The sequence below is a fragment of the Petaurus breviceps genome, unplaced genomic scaffold (genome assembly GCF_028583685.1).
Source record: "Petaurus breviceps papuanus isolate PSGF00001 unplaced genomic scaffold, PetGlider_PUasm1.0 90434, whole genome shotgun sequence".
NCBI classification, from domain to species: domain Eukaryota; kingdom Metazoa; phylum Chordata; class Mammalia; order Diprotodontia; family Petauridae; genus Petaurus; species Petaurus breviceps.
In genome coordinates, this window is record NW_027187251.1 from 751368 (window position 1) to 766244 (window position 14877).

General features: G+C 38.6%; 1 protein-coding gene and 1 long non-coding RNA gene across 4 annotated transcripts in view; both read right to left on the reverse strand.

Moving 5' to 3' along the window:
- The window catches only part of ATF3 (activating transcription factor 3), a 173169-nt gene that overhangs the window by 95832 nt on the left and 62460 nt on the right, over nt 1-14877 (reverse strand). The window lies entirely within an intron of this gene.
- Nucleotides 380-14877, reverse strand: part of LOC138177537 (uncharacterized) — a 57288-nt gene continuing 42790 nt past the window's right edge. Inside the window, exons 2-6 of the long non-coding RNA XR_011172541.1 lie at nt 7745-7850; nt 6461-6544; nt 3321-3408; nt 2993-3191; nt 380-2275 (exon numbers count right to left, since the gene is read on the reverse strand). This is a non-coding gene — a long non-coding RNA (uncharacterized lncRNA). The remainder of the gene's footprint in view (nt 2276-2992; nt 3192-3320; nt 3409-6460; nt 6545-7744; nt 7851-14877) is intronic.

Here is a 14877-nt window from a genome sequence, read left to right on the forward strand (position 1 = left end):
CTGATAATAAGACACTGTCTTATTAATTTTTTTGGACAGAAAAACACCAGAGGGCTTATTTTCAGGGGAGGGCTTATTTTAATGAACATTGACAGCAATTTTAATAAACAGGTAAATGTGAACAAAAAATGTACCTTTATTCAATAAGCAAATCACTGGGGAAGAACAGGATGACGCGCTCACTGCTGCAGCTCTGATTGGATGCAGCTCGGAGCGCAGCGTGCGTTTCACGGGGGGAGGGGGGGATGGGGGGGATGGGGGGGATGGTGCATACAGAGGGTACCGTAATGTAGCATGTAGCGCAGGGGATCACCTTCACTACAATAGCTATCTCAATAGGGCTTATTTTCGGGGGAGGGCTTATTTTAGAGGAATCTTACACAGTAAGGGGAGGGCTTATTATTTTCGGGATAGGTCTTATTATCGGGGGAAACATGGTAAGAGACATGTATCCCTCTAGAGAGATGCAGAGAGGCAGCATTCAAGCCTGAAACAGCTTCAGTGAGCATGACTTACGGTAATAGAGATTAGAGTCAATTGGATTTGAGTGCTAGCTCTGGTAATCATGAGTCAAGCTTCAGAGAAGGGCATTCCTAGGGATTCTAGTTGTTTTTATTGTGTACCTGTTGTGTACTAGTCCAGCAGAGATGCTGTACTCAGTGGCAAGCAGCATGAGGACAAGAGAAGAGGATTTTGGGGCTCTGAGGTATCAGAGGTTTGAGATGCCTTTGCCACACGTATCCCCTACTTCTAGTGTACTCTAAGTTGGTGTTTACTTTTCCCACTGATACTGTATGAATTTGTGGAAGGAAGCATCTCAGATTTATGGGGAAAGTACTATGTAGCTACTGTTCTTACTATACATTTTTGGTTTGCAGTTGAGCAAAGGTAGGTTTATTGGTTGGGGCTTATGAACAGGCCCATAGATTCAATCCCTTGAGGACCCAACCTACCAACTTGTGAGTACCAAGTTAGGAAGTTAGCCTGGAGGGCATGTTACATGTGACTACTTTCCCAGGTTCCAAGGTACTTTGTGGGCCTGTATTTATTTATATAGTTCACAAGCTCCAAGTAATGAACCTACCTTTGTTAGACAGTTCATTCGACTGCAGACCAAAACTGTATAGTAAGAACAGCAGCTACATAACTACACCATGTAGAAATTACATTTAAAAGATGAAAACTAGAGACTCATTATGCAAAACAGATAATTCTAAATTGATTCTATCATAGTAATCAACAGCTACTCATCTCCCCAAAGCAAAAGTGATTCCAGAATGTTCTACATTTCTACTTTCACACCTTAAACATTGTCATGGGTGGATTCACTCTTTGTTAACTGAGTTTCTCAGTTTTACTCAGAGAAGGAGCAGAAGGCAAAGTGACACAGTTGAAAGATTTTTAAATGTTTGAAGATTTTATAATTAGTCAATTAAAAAAATACATAACAAGACATTGTTCAAGTCACTTTGTCACAAAGGAACAAAATATCAGAAAGAAGTGATAGTATAAAATAAGTTTTGGGTTGAAACAGTATTATAGTCATCAGACATAAGTGATGCTTTTGCCCTGGACTAGGTCAAAGGGATATTTTCGAAAGTACTTTCTAAAAATTTAGCAATTCTGTTAAGTAATAGGATGGTTTGCCTTTCAAAAGTAGTAATTTCCCTAACATAAATTATTCAGAGACTAGTTGGCTACCTGAAGAATTTTCTAAAGGGGATTCCTGCATTAAATGAAGGTTGGATATTTAGTTATTACAAGCTATTTAGGCTTTTCTAATTTTACATCTAGCATATCAATAAATGCTTAATACTTTTTATGGTAGTAGAATTGTAAGCAAAGTCTATGTCCATAGACCAGTCTATGACTAAAATTGAAATATGTGAATATAGTGTTATCTTACTGTATTAAATTATGAACATTAAAAATTCTGAAAAGAATGAGAAGACTTAGGTGAGCTGATACGGAGTAAAGTAAGAAGAACAAGGAAAGCAATATACTCAGTTTCTACAGTATTGTAAATAGAATGACAACGCCCCCCCCCAAAAAAAAAGAAAAACCAAACCAAAACTGAGTGCTAATTATAATGATCAAAGCTGGTCATGAAGAAGAATTGAGAAGGTACACTTCTTCCCCTTTTTTGCAGAAGTGGGGGAATTGGGCTGTAGAATATGGCATATGTTGTCAGGCATGGTTGATGTGCTAATTGTTTTTGCTGAACTGCTTTTTACTTCTTTTTCAATCTTTTTAAGAGGAGGAGGCTCACTGGAAGCTATAGTAAGGAAAAGATAAAGATTTGAAAAGATAACTTCAGGGATATAGCAAATGGACCTGTGATTTCATTGATATGAATAGCTCCTGGGTCAGTTAATTCCTGCTGTCATTGTAGGATGGCATCTTTTCTTCAGCTTAATAAAATAAATTTTTAAAATTGCTCTAGTGGAAGAAGTGTTTATAAACTTTTTTTTAGTGTACTAAGTTCTTCTGAACATTTTATGTAGGACATTGTTAAAGCTGGGTCTTCATGTATAATACCTGCAGTCACAGAAGCAGTCTTTTGAACTCTGAAAGTCATCTGGAGTTTATATAGTGCTACCACATATCTACTGTACTAAGCCATTATCTCAAATGAAACAATATTTGCAAAGTACTTAGCATAGTGCCTGGCACTTAGTAGAGACTCAATAAATTCATGTTCCCTGCCCTCTAAGTACTAAACATCTTTTCCAACAGTCAGACATTATTGGCATTATTTATTTCAAGGTCTGTGGGAAATTGTCACTTTAAAAAGTTTGCATTGCTGGTACATAGTTCTAGCCCTACTCAGGCTGTAATAAAGATTTCATAGCTATAAAAGAACTGCATAAGAAAATCTTACCATTCACTGTGAGAGAGAGCTTAGAATGTATTAGCTACTGAAATTCAATAATTGGAATTCAAACAGTAAGGCTGGAGTTGGAGATAAAGACTTTGGAAGTGCCTTCCTTACCTGTAGTTTGCCTTCTTTGGGAGAGGAGAATTTTTCAGTGTTTATACCCGTGAAAGTTTTTTTTTTATGTGTTGTCTTGAGAAAATCAGCACTACTGAGGTCTGTCAGTTTATGAAATCAGAATTTCAGAATCAGAGCAAGACTTCGAAGTCATCTAAGGTATTTTCTTTTTATAGATGAGTTACCTAATAAGAATTTACTTGATAGCAATCCAAATGAAAATATTGATCAGTAAAATCACATTTTGAAAAGTATTTCAATTCATAGTTTTTTAAACATAAGTACCAAAATAATCATCCAGTTATTGCATATTTTAAGTTCAAGGTACCTTGATAGATCATCTTATCTTTGCTCTTCATACCGAGGCCAATTCTTCCCTGTAGAAGGTGCAGCAGATACAGCACTGGACTTGAAGCCTGGAAGACCCAAGTTCAAATTTAGCCTCAGATACTTATTAGATGTATGACCCTCTGTTTGCCTCAGGTTCTTCAACTGTAAAAATGGGGATGATAATAATAGCACCTACCCTCCAATGAGATATTGTAATGTAATGCCAAAAGAAGGCAACTTCCCAGGTTCAAAATACCAGCATAGGTGCTCTCTATTTTATTCAGTAACAAACCCAGAACAGAGAAGATCAAAACATGACATCATTCAAAATACAGTATTTACTAAGTATGATTAAATAATCTCCAAGTACTACCCCACCCCAGGACCTTCCAGTCATTCAATCAATTACAAAGTCTCTGTTCTAAATACTTCTCCACCACTAGGCTATACCTTAATTAAGTTCACCACAAAGCCCCTCTTCTCAAATGTAGATTAGTTTCCAAATATAAGGTCAAAAGTTCCCCACCCCTGGATCACAATTGAATCTACCCCAGAGTTACATCAAGTTTAAACATAGCACTTAATACCCAAATGGAGGTCTTTTCTTCATCTTGACACGAGGCAAGTTCTCAGCAATCTTAGTTCCTGGGGAGACAAGGCTTAGCAAGGCCACAAGATACATTGCCAGTCCCTTCATGAATTCATCCTCTGTCTGTAGAACAGTCCTAGAACCCCTGAACACATTAGCAAAGCCCTCTCCCAGGATTTCTGTAAACATACAACAAGAAAATCCTTCTTCAGGGCTTCTGAACCAACAGAAAGGCTCCCAGACCCCTGCAACAACAGCACTGTCCTTCACCAGTGGACAGTATTCATTCTGTCTGCCGGACAGTCTCCAGACCCCTGCAACAACAGTACTGTCCCTCACCAGTGGACAGTATTCACTCTCTGTCTGCAGGACAGTCTCAGGCCTTCTTAACCAAATGCCAGGTTCCAGGACTTCTTCAACAGGACAGTCTTTCACCAGTGGACAAATCTGGCAAAATAACATCAAAACAGACAGACAAAGTACCAGCAAAACAGCCATGTCTCCTCAGTCCTTGGCAGCTCAGGGGACAGGTCTCAAAAGTCCAGGGCAATTCAAAGCGGCCACCAGCAATTCTCTTAGTCTCTCTCCACGAGGTGCTGCTTCCAAAAAAGATCTTCCGCCTCTCTCTAGTGTCTCTCCAAATCTACGTCACCAGCTCCTCCCAGTCAGGACTTTCTTTTCACATCAAAAAGTCCATCCCACAGGTGGGATTAACAAGCTCTGGGTTTTAATACAATCAATTTGAAAACCAAGCCCAATACAGGGGAATCTCCACATTCCATTACTATCACAGATATTTGTAAAATTCTTAGTATGCTGCATAGTACATAGTAAGTGATTAAAAATGCTATTTCTTTCTTTCTCCTGTATGTCCTTGATCCCATCCCCTTCCATTTTCTGCAGCAGAATGCAACCTTAATCATATTCTCATTCTTTCCCTAATCCTCAAACTGTCCCAAGTATATTGGTTCCTTTCCTGCTACCTTCAAACATATCTGTTTCCTTCATTCTTAAAAAAAACCTTCATTAGACCTTGCTATCACCTCAACCTCAAGCTATTATCGGATGTCTCTACTCCCTTTCTTAGCCAAACTCCTAGAAAATGCTGTTCATTGCCTTTATTTCCTATCCTTTGACTCAACTTTCTGCAGTCAGACTTCCAACTTTTCCCCCAACTGAAATTGCTCTCTCCAAAGTTAAAATTTCTTAATTGCCAGAACTGATTATCTTTCCCACTTCTCATCTTTTTCAACTTCTCTCCTTCATTTTAATTGTGAGTATCCCCTTTGGGGTGATCTTTCTGAGTTTTTTTGGCACTTTACTCTCCTGGTTCTTTTCCTATGTAACCTCTCTTTGCTCTCCTTTGCTGGCTTATGATCCATATCATGCCTTCCAACTGTAAGAGCTTCCCAGGGCCCTGTCTTGGCCTTTTTTTTCTTTTTATACCAGATTCTTAACCTTTTTTGTGTCATGGACCTTTTGGCAGCTTATGGACCCCCTTTCAGAATGTTTTTTTCATGCATAAAATAAAATATATAAGATTACAAAGGAAGCCAATTATATTGAAATAAAGGTGACTTTTTCCTACTCAAGTTCAAAACCCCCCTGAAATCCATGGACTACAGATCAAAAACCCCTGCTCAACCTTGTCACTCTTAGTGACCTCAGCAACTTCCATGGCTTTAATTATTATCTCTAGGCAGATGACTTACAGATTTGTCTATCCAATCCCAGCCTCTCCTTTGAGCTGCAACACCAATTCCCTATTGTACATTTCAATCTGGATGCCCAAAAGACATCTCAAATTCATCATGTCCAAAACAGAACTCATTTTCTTTCTCCTCCAAACCCACTACTTTTCCAAATATTCTGATTTCTATTGAAAGTGCCATGGGTTTTCTAGTCTCCCAGGTTCCTAAACTTGGTGTTATCCTGAACTCCTCAGTCTTCCTCACTCAATACATCTAATCAGTTGCCAAACCTTGCAATTCGTTTCTTCCTCCACACCATCACTGACATCTGATCTCTTCTTTCTACTCATATAGCTATCATCTTAGTTTAGGCCGTCCTCACCTCTGGCCTACATTATGGCAAAGACCTCCACATTGTTCTTCTATACCTCAAGTCAGTCCCACTATAGCTCAACCCATACAAATATTATCAATGGAATTTCCCACAAATGCAGATATTGCTTCTAGCATAAAATATAAATTCCTCCATTTAACTTTTAAAATCCTTCATAGCCTTATCTCCAGTCTCTCTTTCCAGGCTTGTGGTATAATATTTTCCTCCTAAACTTTGTGATCTGTCTAGCTTGGCCTTTCTTCTATTCCTTAGACATGCCACTCCATATTTTATCTCTGTCCCTGGCCAGTGACCATGCCCCCATGTCTGCAATGTCCTCAACCTTTTAATCTTTCTATTCCTTCAACATGCAGTCAAAGTACCAGAAGTGTAGTCTTTCCTGATCCTCACAATTGTTAGGACTCTCTCCCTAACTACTTTGTGCTTATTTGTATTTATTCTTTGGATATTCTGTATATACTTACATATGTACTTGTTGTCTTCTCCATTAAAATGTAAGTTACTTGAGAGTAGAAATTTTTCATTCTTTATATCTCCAGCGCCTAGTGCTGTGTTTAGCATATAGAATAAATATTTGTTGATTGATTGAGTTATCCTTTTGCTTTGAAACAAGACAGTATTCATACCTTCCCCCCAAAATCTCCCTCTCTTTTGAAAACCATTTTTTGAGACCATAATATTCTTTCTGAAATCATGCCCCTTTCACAGCCATTGCAGTCAGAAGATTTTTTTTTCCTAATGTCTTCCCTAAATCCCTTGGATTTATTGATAACTGACATTTATATATCATTTCATAATTTTCAGAGTGCTTTACATATTATGTTTATTTGAACCACACAAACACCTCTGTGAAGTAGGTTAGTCCAGGTATTATAATCCATATCGATTTGTTGTCAGGAACTCTGGTTAGAATCTTAGTTCTGCTACTTCATACTTGTGACCTTTGTCAATTCACTTAAAGTTTTGGGCCTCAATTTCTTCATATGTAAAATGAGGGAGTTGAACCTAATGATCTGTAAAGGCCCTTCCATTTCTGAAGTCTATAATCTTATGATGAAGAAAATGAGAAACAAAGAAGTTAAGAGGTTTGTCCACAGTCATACCAATAGTAAGTGACTGAAATGAGGCAGCTGGTGGCACAGTGGATACAGTGCTGAACCTGTAGTTAGGAAGACCTGAATTTAAGTCCCGCCTCAGACAGTTACTATCTGAGTAACTGTGGACAAGTCAACCACTGCCTGCCTCAGTTTCCTCATCTATAAAACTTGGATAATAATGACACCTCCCTTTCAGGATCATTGTGATAATCAAATGATATAAAATTTGTTAAGTGCTATGCAAATCTCAAAGTGCTATATGAATCCTAACTAGGTAGCTAACAAAATTTGCCCTAAAGCCATGTCAACCATGTCTGCTGCCCCCAAATAGAACAAACCAGGAGACTGTCTGTTCCTCAATAAATCAATACTGAGGACGTAGGAAGAAAGATGGGAATTGTAGGGGATAACAACTTTTAAAACAGATTTTATAAGGAACTGAAACAACTAGGAAAAAAAACCACACCGCAATTGGAACTTAGGTCAGATCCCTTAAAAAAGAGAATAAGTTAGCATGGTTATGAGGTCTTATAGGGGAGGGATAAGATCAGAAAAGTCAAAACAGGAAATGAGTCAAGTGACAGAAGACATAGGGGGTACAGAGTGAGGAAACTGTATAAAAGAAACAAGAAATAAAAGAAAAAATTTTACCTTTTTAGGTAATGAAGGAAAGTTGATAGTTGATGGTGCCAAATAGGTAGAGACTCAATACCTTTTTGTTTGTTTAACTTCAGTCTTTACCAAAAGCTATTGTCACCTGGAAATACAAAATACCACGGAGCTTAGAAGTACATAACTAGAAGGAGGAAAATAATAGGGCTTCCATATAAGAAAAAGCCGAGATGTTAACTCACCAAACTTTTAAAAAGTCAAATACTCCATAAAAGGTGTGTGTGTGTGTGTGTGTGTGTGTAATCAAACAGCATTTATTAATAACTTATTATTTTCAGGACATTATGCTAATTGTTAGAGACACAAAGACAAAATGAAAATAGTCCTTGTTTTCAAGGGGATTACCTTCTAATGGAAGAAACATGTACATAAAGCAAAATTCTTTTCTATTTGTTCAGGTTTTTATTTACCGTGAACAAGTTGCTCAGGTAAGGACAGTAATAAAATATTGAATGACCTACTCAACAGAATGTATTCACAGAAGCCTCAGACATAAAGATTAAATCAAGCAATCAAAAAGTATAAACTAGATGTGAATAAGCCTTGAATCAGTTTGAAAGTATTACAGAGTTTTGAACTTTGGATGAAGGCAAATGTAGGAAATGTGAATGGAAGGAAAAAAAATCAATCACAATCCTAGCCCCATGCATAAAAATGGCAATCAGTCAACCAGTAAACCAGTCTACTGGTGGAATAATTTCCAGTTCAAAGCGTTCCTATCTGAGGGGTTGAGGTGAAGTCCCAAAGAAGGAATCACTCCTGGAAGGGATGGAAAAGAATAATTTCATTAAAGAAATATGAGAAGAAAGTTTCATTGTAGGCATAGAGGAGAACCTTCAGAGAGGTAGAGGAGGGCAGGATTCAAAATACCTGATCTTTTTCATTCTCTTATTTGATTTTATGTCCTCTATACCATTTTTCATCCCAGCTGGTACAATCCATCCTTATAACCTGACCATTGTATAATGTGAAAGTATCTACAGATCCTATACTTGATTATAAGATGCCATGGGGGGGGAGGGAGGGGGACAAAATGTGAAATTCAAGGAATTGTGGAATTGAATCCTGTAAACTAAAAGGAAACAAACAAATTAATAAATTAAAGAATTAATAAAAAAAAAAGAAATAGCTGTAGGAGAATTTGGCTATATGGTAGACAAATGGGTACTAAGGTAGGATTGGCAGATTGGAGCCAGATTTTAGAGAGTCTTAATTGTCAGACTAAGATATTTATATATCCTGTAGGTAGTAAGGGGCTAAAGGTTTTAGTGTACAGGTATGGTTAGATTGGTTAGATCTCAAACATAGTATTGATTATTTGGGGGAATGGAGCCAAGATGGTGGCATAGAAGCAGGAAAACTCCATGAGCTCCTCCCATAACCACTTCAAATACCCATAAAATATGACTCTAAACAAATTTGAGAGCTACAGAACCCACAAAGTGACAGAGAGAAACAAATCTCCTGCTGAAGGCAGCCCAGCAGGCTAGCAGGAAGGGTCCATCACAGCCTGCTGGGAGCCAAGCCCAGCCCCGAGTTAGCCCATGGTTTTAGCCCCAGGGTAGCCCCGACCAGTGGCTGCAGTGGACCTCAGGAGAGTGGATCACCAGCAGCTGTGGTGGTTTCCAAAAATATCAACCCATAAATGCCAAAGACAAAGTAGAAGGTCAGCGTAGAACTCTGTTGGAACTGGGGGGAACAGAGGCATGGTCTGGCCTTTGCCCCAGGAGCGAGAAGTGGCAGAGGTGCCATGACCATGCAGCCTCCTTCACGTAGTTGCTTCAGAGCTCCCAGCCTATAGATCGTAGGGTGGCCAAGTGACCAGAGGGTAATCACTCTTGCTTTAATCTGCCTGGATCTGGACCACAGTCTTGGGTGGTGGTCCTGAGGTGTGTGACCAGTGAGCCAGAGCGTGTGGGAGCTGTAGAGACAGCACCCACCTAATAGCTCCCAACAGCTGCGAAAACCTCAGTGATTTGGGACAAAGCTCTCCCCTCTGGAAGCAGAGTTCTACTGTGGCAAAAGCTCAAAAGTCAAGTAATTGAGTGGCAACATGAGCAAGCAAAGCAAGCACAGCAATCCAACTTTAGATTCCTTTTGGGGGACAAAAAGGATAAAAGCATGGAATGGGAGGAAGACAAGGAAGTCAAAACTTCTGCACCAAAAGCTTCAAAGAAAAATATGAATTGGTTCCAGGCCAGGAAGGAGCTCAAGAAGGATTTTGAAAATCAAGTAAGAGAAGTGGAGGAAAATTTGGGAAGAGAAATGAGAATGATTCAAGAAAATCATGAAAATACAGTGAACAACCTGACTGAAGAAAATAATGCCTTAAAAAAATAGATGTGGGGCAGCTAGGTGGTGCAGTGAATAGAGTACCAGCCCTGGAGTCAGGAAGACCTGAGTTTGGATCTGGCCTCAGACACTTAACACACACACACACACACACACACACACACACACACACACACACACACACACAAACTAGCCGTGTGACCTTGGGCAAATCACTTAACCCCAACTGCCCTCCAAAAAGCAAAAAAAATAAAAAATAAATAAACTCAAATGGCAAAAATGGCCCAAAAAGCCAATGAGGAGAATAATATATAGGAGAAGAATGCCTTAAAAAGTCAAATTTGTCAGATGGAAAAAGAATTTCAAAAGCTCACTGAAGAGAATCATTCCTTCAGAATTAGATCGGAGTAAATGGAAGCTAATGACTTTATGAGAAATCAAGATACTATTAAACAGATCCAAACAAATGAAAAAATAGAAGGTGATGTGAAATATCTCATTGGAAAACCACTGATCTGGAAAATAGATCCAGGAGAGATAATTTTAAAATTATTGGACTACCTGAAAACCATGATCAAAAAAAGAACCTAGAAATCATCCTTCAAGAAATTCTCAAGGAAAATTACCCTAGGGGCGGCTAGGTGGCACAGTGAATAAAGCACCGGCCCTGGAGTCAGGAGGACCTGAGTTCAAATGTGACCTCAGACACTTAACACTTACTAGCCATGTGACTTTGGGCAAGTCACTTAACCCCAATTGCCCTGCCTTCCCCCCTCCAAAAAGCAAGAAAAATAAAGGAAAGAAAATTTCCCTGATATTTTAGAACCAGAGGGCAAAATAGAAATTGAAAGAATTCACCCATCACCTCTTGAAAAAGATCCCAAAAAGAAAACTCTTAGGAATATTATAGCCTGGTTCTGGAGTTTCCAGATCAAGGAGAAAATATTACAAGCAGCTAAGAAGAAACAATTAGAATATTGTGGAAATACAATCAGGATAAGACAGGATCTAGCAGCTTCTACGTTAAGGGATCAAAGGGCTTGGAATATGATATTCTGGAGATAAAGGAGCTAGGATTAAAACCAAGAATCACCTACCCAGAAAAACTGAGTATAATGTTTCAGGGGAAAATATGGTAATTCAATGAAATAGACGACTTTGAAGCATTCTTGATGAAAAAACCAGAGTCAAATAGAAAATTTGACATTCAAATACAAGAAGTAAGAGAAGCATGAGAAGGTAAACAAGGAAAAGAAATCATAAGAAACTTATCAAAGTTGAACTATTTACATGCCTACATGGAAAGACGATAATTGTAACTTATGAAACTTTTCTCGGCATGAGGATAGTTGAAGGGAATATAAATGTATATATGTATATGTATATGTGCATATGAATATATATGTGAGTGTGTGTATATATGTGTACAGGTATACATAGAGGGCACAGGATCAATTTAGTAGGAAGGGATGATATTTAAAAGGTGAAATTGAGAGGTGAGAGAGGAATATAATGAGAGGAGATGGGGAGAGACAGAATGGGGTAAATTATCTCATATAGAAGAGGCAAGGGATAACTGTTACAATGGAGGGGAAGAACAGGAAGGCAAAAGGGAGTGGGTCAACCTTACTCTCATTGAATTTGGCTTAGGGAGGGAATGACATACACACTAAATAGGGTATCTTGCCCTACAGGAGACTAGGGGGGAAGGGGATGAGAGGGGGAATGATGTAGGGGAGGGCAGGTTGGGGGGGAGGGTAGTTAGAAGCACACACTTTTGAAAAGGGACAGGGTCAAAGAGAATAGAACAAGTGGGGGTCAGGATAGGATGGAGGGAAATATAGTCAGTCTTTCACAATATATTTATTATTGAAATGTTTTGCGTAACTACACATGTACAACCTATATTGAATTCCTTATCTTCCCAGTAAGGTTGAGTGACAAGGGAGGAAAGGAAAGAATCTGGAATTCAAAGTTTTAAAATTAAATGTTTAAAGAATATTATTATTATTTTTATTTTTACATGCAACTGGGAAATAAAATATACAAGCAGTGGGGTATGGAGATCCATCTTGCCCTACTGGAAAGTCGGAGGGAGGATGGGGCAGGATATAGGAGAGAGCAGATTGGGGGAAGGGGTATACAGTGAGATTGCTGTTTTGGGGTGGTGGGTAGGGGAAAGATGGGGAGAAAATTTGTAACTCAAAATCTTGTGGAAATTTAAAAGAAAAAATAATAAAATACATAAATATAAAAAAAAGATTATTTTAGCAACTATATGAAGGATAGATAGGTGAAGAGAGAGATTAGAAGCAGAGGGATCAGGTTAGAAACTATTCCAATAGTTTAGTCTAGAAATGATAAAGACCTGAAGTAGGATATGGAGGTGTGAGTGGAGAGATGTAGAGCTATTAGAATTTGCAGGACTTGGCAACTTTTTGAATATGGTAGGTAAGGGAGAGAAAAGAGTCAAGAATCACTTCAGGGTTTTGATCCTGAGTAACTGGGAGAAGCTTAAATATTTTGGCCATGTGATGAGAAGGCAGGATTCCTTGGAAAAGACCCTGATGCTGGAAAAGATTGAAGGCAGAAGGAATAGGGGATGGCAGAGGATGAGATGGATAGACAATGTCATGGAAACAATGAATATGAACTTGAACAGACTTTGAGAGATAGTGGAGGACAGAAGGACCCTGTGTGCTCTGGTCCATGGGGTCACAAAGAAATGGATGCTTGAACAGCAAATCTGGGAGAATGATTGTGCCCTCAAAGGAAATTGATCAGGAAGAGAAGCAGGTTTTAAGGGAAGGTGATGCATTCAGTTTTGAATAGAGAGCAAGTTTCAGCCAAAGACTTTAGATTAAGGGCTGAAAAATCTTTGGATGAATGGTAGTGACAACAGGAAGTTCCATTAGCTAAAGAAAATTGGACATGCCTTGTGGGTCCTCAAAAAATAGAAAACTAGTTAGAACCCACAAGATTTGAACATGTTGGAGGAGAGACATTCAGGGTCCAGCCCTGGAAAGGAAAGAATGGATACATCCAGAGCTGGTCTTGGACCAGTAGCCCAGCAATAGCACAAAGGAGAAAGGAGATTGGATTGAGGCCCATCAGGCTTAGAGGCATTGCTGCCATCTGTACTCACCTCTTCAAGGACTAAGAGACATTCTGAGAAGTGATCTGTTCTTTGTGCTACTTCTCACATCAGTCCACTAGCAGACACTGTAATATACTATGCTGCTTATTTACCCAAACATTTCTGGTAAGCTAAATTTTGCCAGAACCACAAAGAGGCCAGGGTTTAACTGGAGATTAATATAAATGTAAGTTAAGACAAAGCTAAACTGCCTGAATGTTAGGAATTTTCCTAACTGGGGGCTTGGAATAATTTTGATTATACTCATATTTTTTTTATCTAATATAAACTCCCTAAAGCATGCGAGGAAGGCAACCACATGGACCTTTAAATCCTTAGACTTAAAGTGTACTAATTATTGTAAAAAGTGTTACCTAACAATTTGATGCTATGTGGTAAGCTGAGACCTGGTATAATCACGGTAAATCCAAATTAGGTGCTTACTTTAGATTTCGTAATACATTAATGATCTGTGATTTTGTAGGTGTGAGAACACCTTCCACTGTTCTATTGCAGGTCCCAGCTGCTCTGTAGTTTATTAGTTAAGTCTTAGAGAATTACCTGAGACGCAGAAAGGTTTAATGATTTGTTTGTGGTCTTACAACTAATCAGTGTCATAGATCAGACTTGAATCTAATCCTTGCTGACTCTTAGGTCATCACTCTTTGTAGTAGTAACAACAACAACAACAACAGCAACAATAATAACAATAATAGCTAATATTTACATAATGCTCACTATGGTGCCAGGAACTATGCTAAGTGACTTGCCCAGGATCATACAGCTAGTAAGTATCTGAGATTATATTTGAACTCCTGTCTTTCTGCTTCTAGACCAGGCAATCTATCCATTATGCAGTCTAGCTGCCTCATTATGCTAATATCGCCTTTCATATTATTGCATGATAAATGTATAAATAGAAATAGGGACTAGACCCCTGATTTCATCGTTGTAGGGAACTTCCAGATAAGAAAATCTCTGTACCAGGCTTTTATTTAAAATATAAAATATCTATGTTGAAGGTATTGAATGCTTTTGTAAATTTTGCTGCTGATTTTTTTCATAGTCTTAAGTAAATCTCCTTAATCTACTTCTTACCATGTCTATAAATTTGGGATAGTAATATATGATAGCATAACTTCTTAGGGGACAGTGCTTTAAAAGTTTTATGTTCTATTTTTGGTAGGATAGTCAGTCAAACATTCATTAATTGTCTAGTATGTGCCAGGCACTGTGCTAAATACTCCATACATAAAGAAAGGCAAAAGGAGTTCACAGTCCAGTGGAGGAGACAACATGTAAACAACTATGTGAAAACAAGCTGTATACAGGATACATTGGAGATAATTTACGGAGAATTGGCTTTGGAATTAAGGAGTATTAGAAAAGCTTCCTGTATAAGAGAGGATTTTAGTTGGGACTTGAAGGAAGCCAGGAGGTAGAAGTGAGGAGGGAGAGCATTGCAGGCATAGGGCATAGCCAGTGAAAATACACTGGGAGATGGAGTACCTTGTTTGGGCAACAGCAAGGAGATCAGTGTCACTGTAGGTGTGTATGTATGTATGTGTGTGTGTTGGGGGGAAGGGAGAGGATATGTAAGGTGTGAGGGAGGAGTTGGTTATGAAGGGCTTTGCATGCCAAACAGGATTTTGTATTTGACCCTGGCAGCCATAGGGAGCTATTG